The sequence below is a fragment of the Mytilus californianus genome, unplaced genomic scaffold (genome assembly GCF_021869535.1).
Source record: "Mytilus californianus isolate M0D057914Y unplaced genomic scaffold, xbMytCali1.0.p SCAF_7, whole genome shotgun sequence".
In the NCBI taxonomy this organism is placed as follows: Eukaryota; Metazoa; Mollusca; class Bivalvia; order Mytilida; family Mytilidae; genus Mytilus; species Mytilus californianus.
The window spans coordinates 94,253,837-94,265,894 of NW_026262723.1; the positions used below are offsets into that span (position 1 = coordinate 94,253,837).

Below are 12,058 nucleotides of genomic sequence, written 5' to 3' on the forward strand. Positions count from 1 at the left end.
AATTTTGAAATAAGTCCATGAAACAACCCATATTATGAGAAGCTCTTACATTTTATATGGTTGTAGGATACTTAGTATCCAAGAAAAGAATCCATTACAATTAGAGTTGTATACGTTTTATTGGAGGCTGCTTTTCTTCCCTAGATCCATTTTTTTTTCATCCAGTTATACTAGAATTGCTTTAGTGAGCTAATAGCAATTCCAATTGAAGTCATATCTGCTCCAAAATCCTTAAAATTCCAATTTTGGAGCAGATATGGCTGTACAAAGAGAAAAAGAACACCAATTATTATTTATTTGACTAATTAACCCTGTCAGACAAACATGTTCAACTTACCAGATTCTATACATAAAGCATGATTGACCTGTTTACTGATAGTACCTAATCATGAAAAAATAAACATTGACCAATGAACCATGAAAATGAGGAAGAAAGAGAACAAATAAAAAAGGTCAGTTCTGGAACATTGTTTTTAATAAGTTCAAAGATAAGGCTGTGAACAAATGTAAATATAAGGCTATGGACAATTGTAAATGATTAGGCTATGAACAATTGTAAAAGATAAAGCTGTGAAAAAATGTAAAAATTAAAGCTGTGAACAATAAAAGACAGGGCTGTGAACAAATGTAAAAGACAAGGCTGTAAACAAATGTAAAAGACAAGGCTATGAACAAATGTAAAAGATAAGGCTGTGAACAAATGTAACAGATAAAGCTGTGAACAAATTAAAAAGATAAGGGTGAACAAATGTAAAAGACAAGGCTATGAACAAATGTAAAGGACAAGGCTGTGAACAAGTGTAAAGGATAAAGCTGTGAACAAATGTAAAAGTTTAAGGCTGTGAACAAATGTAATAGATAAAGCTGTGAACAAATGTAAAATATAAGGCTGCAAGACTCCTATCCCACTTTAACTGTTTTTCAATCAAGGAAAAAAAAGTAATTTTAGGCATCATTTTGTTTTATTATTGCAACATCTTGGCACATTTATGTTTTAACAATTACATATTAGGCATGAAGATGGCTGAGTTAATTTGGACAGTTAATTCGCTAATGGCTTTTGATGTATGAATACCAATGAACTAATACACTCTGTCAGATAATTGTCATATTAAATTCACAAATTTTCCCCATAGGACTGAAATAGAGATCTGAGTCAATAATGATTGACCAAAAAAGATTAAATGTAATTATTTCTTACTGATAAATCTCCTTTAGGATAAATAAAATTCATTAAAACTTTCTCATCATCTCTCACAAAATGCACTTTGTCCTTTTCATAAGCTACAAAATAATGATAAAATCTAAGAGGTTATTTCTTATAGAGATACCTTTTATGTAAGTAAAACTACTTACTTCATTAAGTTGTGTAACGGAACTTTTATTCAAAACTGATTATGCTTCATGAACGTCAATTTCCAATGTTATAGAACAATGGGGAATTTACAGAATTGAAAATCTTGAAAATTCTGAAAATTATACATTCTTCTTAATTTTGCATTGTTGCATTGGTTTCAATCTCTGAAATATTCCTACAATTTTAATTCTGCAGATTTTATTCTTCCCTACCAATTGTTCTCTTTCAGTTTTCATTCTTTCTGTATATAAAATGGCAATCCATACAGTGATATTTGCATTTCACTCAAAATACTTCAATGCAAATGTATCTATTTTATTCTAAACAAAAGATTGAAATACATTTTGTAAGGAATGTGTTTTCAATATCTTTTTTTAATTCAAATCACAACTTCTAGAAAAAAAAATCTCAAAAACAATTTAGAACACAAACAGTTCATTTTTTTTTCCAATTTCATCATGTAAATGAAACAAATTAAAACATTTAGACTTGGCTGGATTCAAGGATTCTTGTTTTGAATTGCTAAATTGCTATTTAAAATTCTATTTCACCAGTTGGAAATGTCATAGCTTAAGGACAGCTCCTTGCTGACTTAATCTGATAGATTATAACTAACTTGCTATTTTGGATTAAATGATTTTCTCTTCAAATTTTCGTTCATGCACTTCGTAACATTTTGATAAATTGGTAATGTGTCAATAATATCAACCAACTGCAGCTTTAACTGTTGTCATGATAACAAACCACTATACATGGTCCCATTTTGGAATCATGGGGAATATGGATTGCATGTGATTGTGAAGAAATCCTTGTAAACACATTGTTTAAGTAATGCCAGAGCTTTTTTAACAAGAGTGCACAAGCTGAAATGTCTCACCTGCTTAACTGACCATGATTGATTAAATTTTGATAGTCTTAAAGACAAAGTTGTCTACAAGTATTAAATTAACTTAACATTATCAATGATCCATAACAATGAGGTCAAGGTTAGGTAAACCAAGCCAGACAGACATGTACACTTTTTTTACAATTATTCCATACATTCCATGCACTGAATAAATTTGACATATTGCTTATAGTATCCATGAAATAGACTTAACAAGGAAAAATTAACATTTACCAATGAACCATGAAAATGAGGTCAAGGAAAGATGATACCTGGCAGACAGACATGTACACCTTACAATCATTCAATATACCAAATATAGTTTACCTATTGCTTATAGTATTTGAAAAACAGGTAACTTTGACATTGTGATCACTGATCCATGAAATAAGGTTGAGGTCAGGTGAACCCTGTCTGGAGGACATGTAGACCTACCAAGGAACTCATTTACCAAATATAGTTATCCTATTACTCATAATAAGTGAGAAATTCACATGCCAAAAAAAAAATAAACACTTTTTCTAAGCAGTCACTGAACCATAAAAATGAGGTCAAGTACAAGGGACATATAACTGAGGTAATTAGTAACATAAGGCATCTGTATACCAGGTATGGGGCCTTCGGGAGTATACCCTCTGAAATATAAAGCTTCATACAAATAGTTAATGCTGTTGTCGCTCCTACTGGATTGTAATCCCTATTTCTTGCATTCTGCAACTTTCATCGCAGGTAGGACAATACAACCTGGCAATGAAACTTAATCATGATTAGAGGATTTTTAATCCCTGTTGATTTAAAGAAAATATTTGGTTTATAAATTTAGAAGTTATAAATGGTATTTTGCCTTCCAACATACTTGTAATCAAACTCAATTATAAAGCTGGAAATGTTTGTAAATTAGAGTAACACATACTTTTCTATTTACTTCTTACCATTGCTCTGCACTGCAGAGAATCGGTATTTATACCAGTATACTTCCCAACAGGGGAAATAACTTGTATCCAATTGAATTTCAAAATCAGATTCAGGCTTTCGGAAGTCAGTTTAAAGAAAAGACTATTTATAATGACTTGTCAAAGTACTAAATTGTTAAACTGTATCAAAATAATAATAAAACAAACCATCAGATAAAATTGGTGTAAAGTTCTATCATATAACTTATAATTTGATAAAGTTAAATCTTTTTTTGAAACTGAATTGTTAAAAATTTTAGTACCAATAGTTGCAGAAATTTATGGTAAAAGTGCAAGAACTGAAAGATTGCCAGATATTTCTACAACAATACAACAAATTGACTGTTTTTATTTACATTCCTTAACTTCTGAACTGAAATGAACTTAATGTAGATGTATGTTTTAATTCAACATAAACAATTTTATCAAGTACCACCCTGCAGTAATCTTCCCCAAATGAAAAGAAAATATACATTATTATCATCTTAACAAACTTTTAATCCATTAACATGTAAAAACAAATAGATAAAACTGACAATCTAGAATGCATGTTGCAACAGTGACATTATAATAAAGACTTTGAAGGCCACCTTATAATGTACCAGTTTTGAGTATCACACTGATCTTATATCTGTAATTTAAACAGCTTAAAAAAATTATATTCCAATATCATTGATTGGTTGTTGTTTGCTTTACATCAAACAGAAAAAATTATTTCAATATATGACTTATAATTCATACAAGAAAGGAAATTGTACTTTTTTTTTCAAATCATTTATATCAAAAGGAAAATAAATAAAATTGAGAATGGAAATGGGGAATGTGTCAAAGAGACAACAACCCGACCATAGAACAGACAACAGCAGAAGGTCACCAACAGGTCTTCAATGCAGCGAGAAATTCCCGCACCCGGAGGCGTCCCTCAGCTGGCCCCTAAACAAATATATATACTAGTTCAGTGATAATGAACGCCATACTAAACTCCAAATTGTACACAAGAAACTAAAATTAAAAATAATACAAGACTGACAAAGGCTAGAGGCTCCTGACTTGGGACAGGCGCAAAAATGCGGCGGGGTTAAACATGTTTATGAGATCTCAATCCTCCCCCTATACCTCTAGCCAATGTAGAAAAGTAAACGCATAACAATACGCACATTAAAATTCAGTTCAAGAGAAGTCCGAGTCTGATGTCAGAAGATGTAACCAAAGAAAATAAACAAAATGACAATAATACATAAATAACAACAGACTACTAGCAGTTAACTGACATGCCAGCTCCAGACTTCAATTAAACTGATTGAAAGATTATGTCTTCATCATATGAATATCAGGCACAATCCTTCCCGTTAGGGGTTTATATCTTCTTAAAACATCATTTTACATATACTGGTCAGAGAGAAGTTCTTGCCATGCTTAAAAATCTTGCCATTCTATTTTTCAAGAAATGTGTGCCATTATCTTGAATTCAATCTCCAAATCTGGGTATTGATGAAGATTTAGTTATCCAATTTTAAAGCAAATAATCTATATCTTCTTGGCAAAAATAACACTCTGACCAGTACAATGAAGAACAAAAGCAAAAGGATTAAGGATGTATTCTTCTGACGTTTTAGTCTCGTTGAAATCTCGTTCTGGAATTATTTCCAAAATATGTGATACAAGTGGAAAATATAAATGAATTTAAAAAATGTTATAATCAAACTTAACTCTGTGAAAAAATTGTGTATTTATAATGAGTAGTTTTTGAGAAATAAATTTTTCAAATTTTATTACCAATCAAGTCAGTCTTTTTAGCCAAAATTTTGAGAAAATGGGTGAGGGGTACAAGAAATGATTTTACCAGAATCATGTACATCCCATATCACAGTTTTCTTTTCAAATTTCTTAGATATGTATTTTTTCAATCATTTATAACAAAGAAGTTGAAACAATATGCATTTTGTTCTTAAAACAGAGAAAAATCACAAATTTACAAAATTGACAGCATGATAAATTTGACACAAAAAAGCATCAAAATATGATAAAACTTTCTTATATTAACACCTACCTATAGTTTTTTTAAGTTAAATTTATTCAAATTGGTCCACTTCATCTTTATTGAAAGTATGAAAAAAAGTTTAATTGTGGAACTGTGATTTTTTTCACGATAATAGCCCAAAAATAGGTAAAAATTGATGAAAAATGGGAAAATCATCAAAATTGGGTACTTTCAAAGGGCCATAGCAAAAAAAGAAGTGCACCACCATATGATTTTTTCTTCACCAATTATTTTTTTACAGTCATATAACCCAAAAATCAGGTTAAGAAAAAAAGTTTAATTCTAGAAATTTTTGGCTCCTCAGAGGTGTACATCCTTAAGCTAGATTTGCTAAACTGTAATTGACCCTGTTATGAGAGATCCATTTATTACTTGTCTCCCTTTGGAGGTACATAAATTTTCATTGACAATGGAAACCTAGCAGAAAGAGCAAATTTATCTGTGCATAATGTGGTTAGCCTTCAAAATTTTCAAACCTTTTTTATTACATTTAACTTTTTGTTAAGCTAAAAACTTTTAGCTATTTTTCACTAAAAATTGGCTAATATGTTGATATATCACTTTCAACTTATCATGCTTTTTGTCTGTTATGAACCCATTTACGATTGACAAAGGCAAGCAATTAGTGTTAAAGTGTGTTATAACAGAATCAAATCGGTAATTGGCAAATGGCCTTTTGAAAGTTTACTATAACTTATAAGTATTATACAGCACTGCCATATGTCAGTACACTGTAAAAACATTATACAGCACTGCATTATGTAAGTACCCTGTAAAAACATTATACAGCACTGCATTATGTCAGTACCCTGTAAAAACATTATACAGCACTGCATTATGTCAGTACCCTATAAAACATTATACAGCACTACATTATGTCAGTACACTGTAAAAACATTACACAGCACTGCATTATGTCAGTACCCTGTAAAAACATTATACAGCACTGCATTATGTCAGTACCCTGTAAAAACATTATACAGCACTGCATTATGTCAGTACACTGTAAAAATATTATACAGCACTGCATTATGTCAGTATCCTGTAAAAACATTATACAGCACTGCATTATGTCAGTACACTGCAAAAACATTATACAGCACTGCATTATGTCAGTACCATGTATAAACATTATACAGCACTGCATTATGTCAGTATCCTGTAAAAACACATTATTATATCACAACTGTTAGTAATATTGTTAAATTCAGGTCAAGATTTTACAAAATAGGTAAATGTTGGAACAAAAAAAACCCTCATAAATAAAAACAAAAACAAGAGAGGACTATCATATGAATGTAGAAAATAAGCTTAACATAGCACCCTCCTCTGGGTGTGGGTTTTTTCAATGTGTTGAAGACCCATTGGTGGCTTTGGGCTGTTTTCTGCTCTTTGGTCGGGTTGTTGTCTCTTTGACATATTCCCCGTTTCCATTCTCAATTTTATTTTTGACTCTCAATCTTTGGTATAAATGAAGACAGTACATGATCATCAATATATCAAAGAGTTTAACTTTAGACAGAACATTAGAATAACCCTTGACAAGTACCCTGATTATCAGTCATTTAAAAAAAAATACTATTCATCCTTTTATGTGTGTATTGTCACACAAGTATTGCAGAAAGTGCTTGATATGCAAACACTATTCTGCATAATATACTATGTCTTTTATTCTAACATTTTTTAACCACCACAATAAGAAAACTATTGCTCCATTAGATAATAATCTGCTATACATCAATGAATGATGAAAATTGCTTTAAACTGCTGCCAAGAGATTACATGACCTAAACCTAGATGATCCAAATTGTCAGCTCAACAATTACACCCATTGTTTTAAAAATTACTTATACTTTTTTGCTCTAAAAAAAAATTCAAAAATATATATCATACAAAAGTAAATTTATATATTAAACTCTTTATTCATTAACAGCTTTGACCTTTATTGACTTAACTAATCAGATGTGCTAACAGATGTTGCAGAGATACAAACAATGATAATCTCCCTTGATAAAAATGATGGTAATATATTATCAACTACAGATTGAAATAAACCATTAATTTCCCCATAGGCGACAATGATAGCCTTTTTCGAGATACAGACTTTAGAAAGTTGATTTTTTTAAACGAAACCTTGCTAGAATTAAAGAAAAGTTATTAGGACAGTATTTTTTGGTCCAAAAAATATAGGTTCGCGTTGCTTTTCTTAGCGTAATTTGTACTTATCTCCAATGCCTATCAATTTTGCACTTAAAATACGTGTCTCATCCTAGCGTTTAAAAGACATCTCAGTTCCTTTAGGGCTAAGGAAAATAATTTATTTGGCCTTTGGTATAATGCAGAATGCACGAAGTCTCTAATAACAAAAAATAACGGGCGCACATATCAACCAATCAGGATTAGCTATACTCTTAATTCTGAATACCATGCTCATAAAATGGCTGCGCCCATAAAATCTAATGGTTTATTGTAACCTACAGCCAAGCAGTAACACAGCATGCTGAATGTAGAAAAGGTTCTCTAATTCATCAATGATTTATCTTATGATGCTTTAATACATTATTATGGAAGTTTTATTATTACACAAAATAATTGATAACATTTTATTCTGATTGAAATATAAATTATTACTTAAACTGTACATTGCATCAGTAATTTATCCCAATAAAATCTTTTTTAAATAAATAAATGTCAAAAATATTTCTTTGATCACTTCCAAACATATTTAACAAAATGTATATGCAAATATAATCAAATGCAAGAGGCTGTCAAAATGACAGCTAAATGGGATTTTATTACATTATTTAGTGTTATTGTTAAAGCAATGAAGGGGCAATAACTCCTGAACAACAATATTAAAAATCGTAATCTAATTATACCTCCATTTTGTCAGTCGTAACAACATATCAAAAATTGGAAAGCATTGCTTAAAGTTTCATAATCTATAACCTATTCCAATAAACCAAGGACATAACTCCTAAATGGTAAAAGTGAAAATTGCCAATATCAAACATGACTTCTAGTTTTCCATCAGTTACAACATTTTAAAATTTGAAAAGATGTTATTGTATGGTTCCTAAGTTTCATGGAAATGAAATAATAAAAGTGCCATTTGTCAGTCAACAAAAGTGAACATAGTCAATATCGAATTTGACCTCCATTTAGTCTTCAGTATACATAACAACATATCAAAATTTGATAAGCATTGGCTGAACATTACATATGTTATCCCAAGGAAACAACAAAACTTGCATTTTCCAATTCATCAAGGCCCATAACTCCTGAATGGTAAAAGTAAAAATTGTCAATATCTTACTTGTCCCCAATTGTGTCATCAGTAACAACGCTAACATATTTTAAAATTTAAAAAGCAATGAACTGCATAGAAACAATATAACGTGTCATTTTCCAATCAATTAAGGACCATTTCCCTATAACAGCAAAATTGAAAATTGTTGATACAAATGTATCAAAATTGACCTCTGCTTTGTCATTAGCATTGGTCTATAGGTTCATAAGTTATTGCAGGGAAACAACTGGAGCCACATGGGGCTGTACAACCCAAAATTAATAATTGAAAAACCTGCTTCAGAGATATGTTTCATCTGTTTTACATAAAATATGACTTTTGAAGAGTATTTAGTATTCTGGACATACTTGGCATTAAACTACAAAGATGTTTTCAAGCAAATGAACTGACTGTGCTTGAATACCATCTTTATAGTTGTTGTAACAACATACCAAATATTCATGGACTATTATAGGTTTGTATTTCCTAAATGTACCTAATTAGAAAACAAAACTTTGTTGATAGCCCCATCACCAACAGAGCCCAAAATTCACCGGTAAAACTATTGTCTTTCTATGAATGATTTTTGTTTTCAAATAAAGTGTGGTTCCTGTATTTTCAGGATTATTAGTTTAACAGCTTTTTTATTGAGATCTATTCTGTCAAAAATGAATTTATCCATGTTAACTATTATGTAATATTCCAATATCTTTGCTAATATATATTTTAACTATGTAATTGTTTAATTGTTTTGTATTTTATTACATCTAGGAGGTTTTCAACAGATATTTACAATGCATTGAAAAAAGGTTTTAGAAGATATTTAAGCATATAAAACTGTCAAAGGGCATAACTCAAAGGGCATAACTCCCACAACAATGATCAATTAATTTATCATTGAAGAGTGGAAAATCATTTGCAAATCCATAATAGTGTCTGAATCTTTCACCTACCCCTGACCTTGACATATCAAATGGCCCTTAACTTCCAATATAATATCAAAGACTCATGTAAATATATGCGAATCTAAGTTTGCTTTTTTATCAATAATGATTCAGTCACATTGGCATATTTGTAGATCCTTTATTGCTATTTTTTGTTTGTTTACAGCCTCTGTTAATTGATAGATTTTTTCTTGGAGATTAAATAAAAACTATTTATTAAACTGTTGACACAGAGATATGTCTCACCTTTTTGTTATTTTGATAGCATAATGCAAATATTGAATCCAGATGTCAATATTTAAACATGGAAACTATGAAAAACATTCAAAGTCAATGGACCATGATTTATGGTGCAGGACCAAATAACCCAATGGAAATGAGAAATGCCTATGCTTTTAAAAAACTGAATATCAAATACCATTGACTTATCATAAGTGGTTCCCTATACACAAACTAAACACACACTTTAATTTGTAAACAATGTAAAAGTTTCAAAGTCAATGAACCATGCTGAGGGGGTAGGGCCATATAATCACAATGGAAAAGAGATTTGCAAATGCTAAAACAACTGCATACCAAATATCATTGACTAAACATTAGCGTTTCCTCTTAAACTGATCTAATCACAAACTTAACATGTAAACTATGCAAAACATTTAAAGTCAATAGACCATGACTGAGGGGGCAAGGCCAAATAATCTCCAAGGAAATGAGATGTGCCACTACTTATGCATCTACATACCAAATATCATTGACCTACCACAAGTGGTTTTCTTAAACTGACCTAATCACAAACTAATACATGTGACCTATGGTTGTTAATTTCTGTGTCATTTGGTCTCTTGTAGAGATTTGTCTCATTGGCAATCATACCACATCTTCTTATTTTTAAATGTAGGCAAAAGTTTCAAAGTCAATAGACCATGACTGAAAGGGGCCAAATAAATCTCCATGGAAATGAGATGTGCCAATGCTAATACAACTGCATACAAAATATCATTGACCTACCACTAGTGGTTCCCCATAAACTGACCTAATCACAAACTAATACATTGTTGACACTGCCGCCGCCGACACCATCAGAAACAGCATACCTAAGTCTCACTTTTTTACTCCATCGAGGCGAGACAAAAGTTGTTAATTAAGGGCAATAATTCCTGTAACAAATCAATTGATAGTTTCATACTGAATTTTTGTAGATCTTGTTTTACTGATGTTTTTGATGTTTACAATCTCTTTCTAACTCAGTATTATAATTTAGAAATAGTCAATAAAGTAAAAACTGGTAAAAATTGTAATTTATGGACAATAACTCCTATAAGAAACACTCTGATAATTTTAACAGTAGATGAGGAGTAGAGATATTTTGACATTCTTCAAATTTTTGAACCTGATAGATTTTCTTTATAAAGATATAAAAATAAGAGGATGTGGTATGATTGCCAGTGACCAAATGATGTAGAAGATAACAACTATAGGTCACCATAAAGCCTTTAACAATGAGTAAAACCCATACTGCATAATAAGCTATAAAAGGCCCCTAAATTACAAATGTAAAACAATTCAAACGAGAAACTAATGGCCCGATTTATGTACAAAACAATAAAGGAAAAACAAATATGATATACAGCAACAAACAACAACCACTGTATTACTTGCTCCTGACTTGGGATGGGCACATACAGAATGTAGTGCGGTTAAACATGTTTGCTGGCGACAAATCCTCCCCCTAACTTGGGACAGTGGTGTAACAGTACAACATAAGAACAAACTATAAAAATCAGTTGAAAAGAGGTTTATCTATTATGTTTTTCAAGATATAAGACAAATACTTGTCATTTATACCCTCTTGTTTTATTTCTAGTGAATTAACCATGTTGTGAACTGGCTGGGACAAAATACACTAACTTCATACTTTTATACCCTTATGATTATTCCGCATAAGTTTGATTGCAATTGGTTCAGTGGTTTCAAAGAAGATAAAAGTGTTACTAAAAAAATTTTTTTTGACTTCATTGGAAGAAAAAAAGTGATTTCAATATAGCCCCCCATACTAGAGTGGGATATTATTATCAAATCCTTTCAGACTTTGTCCCTATCAGTTAAGAATTGCAGGAAAAGAAAAATCACTTTTGAAAATAGTGATGAAAAAACAAAATATTTGCACAAAATAGGATTTGAAGTACATTCAACCAGGCAAAAGATGGATTTGATATTGTTATTCTAAAAGTTCACAATGGTTAAGTCAGAAAAGAAAAAAATATTATATTAGCAGTGTCTGACAATACATGTAACAGTACTAAACAACCTTACAGAAAAGTGCATTATAACCATGCACTTTAATCATGTGATTTATTCATGTTTAATATCATCTTAGACTTTCTTTATCCATCAAATAAACATTGCAATTCATTTCTAAAGAATTACACAACGTTTTTTGTCAAATTTATTTCTCACAGTAAATATTGAATATGAACAGATTATGCTCTAAATTCCCATGATTTACTTATAATCATCTAGCAATTTAATGATTTTCAAAGGATGTCAAATAAATGAACCTATTTCATATCATTTACAGTAAGAAAATG

At 30.7% G+C, this 12,058-nt stretch overlaps 1 protein-coding gene across 1 annotated transcript in view; it reads right to left on the reverse strand.

Annotated features, from left to right (window-relative positions):
* LOC127708692 (bifunctional apoptosis regulator-like) overlaps window positions 1-12,058 on the reverse strand; it is a 38,834-nt gene that overhangs the window by 12,579 nt on the left and 14,197 nt on the right. The window lies entirely within an intron of this gene.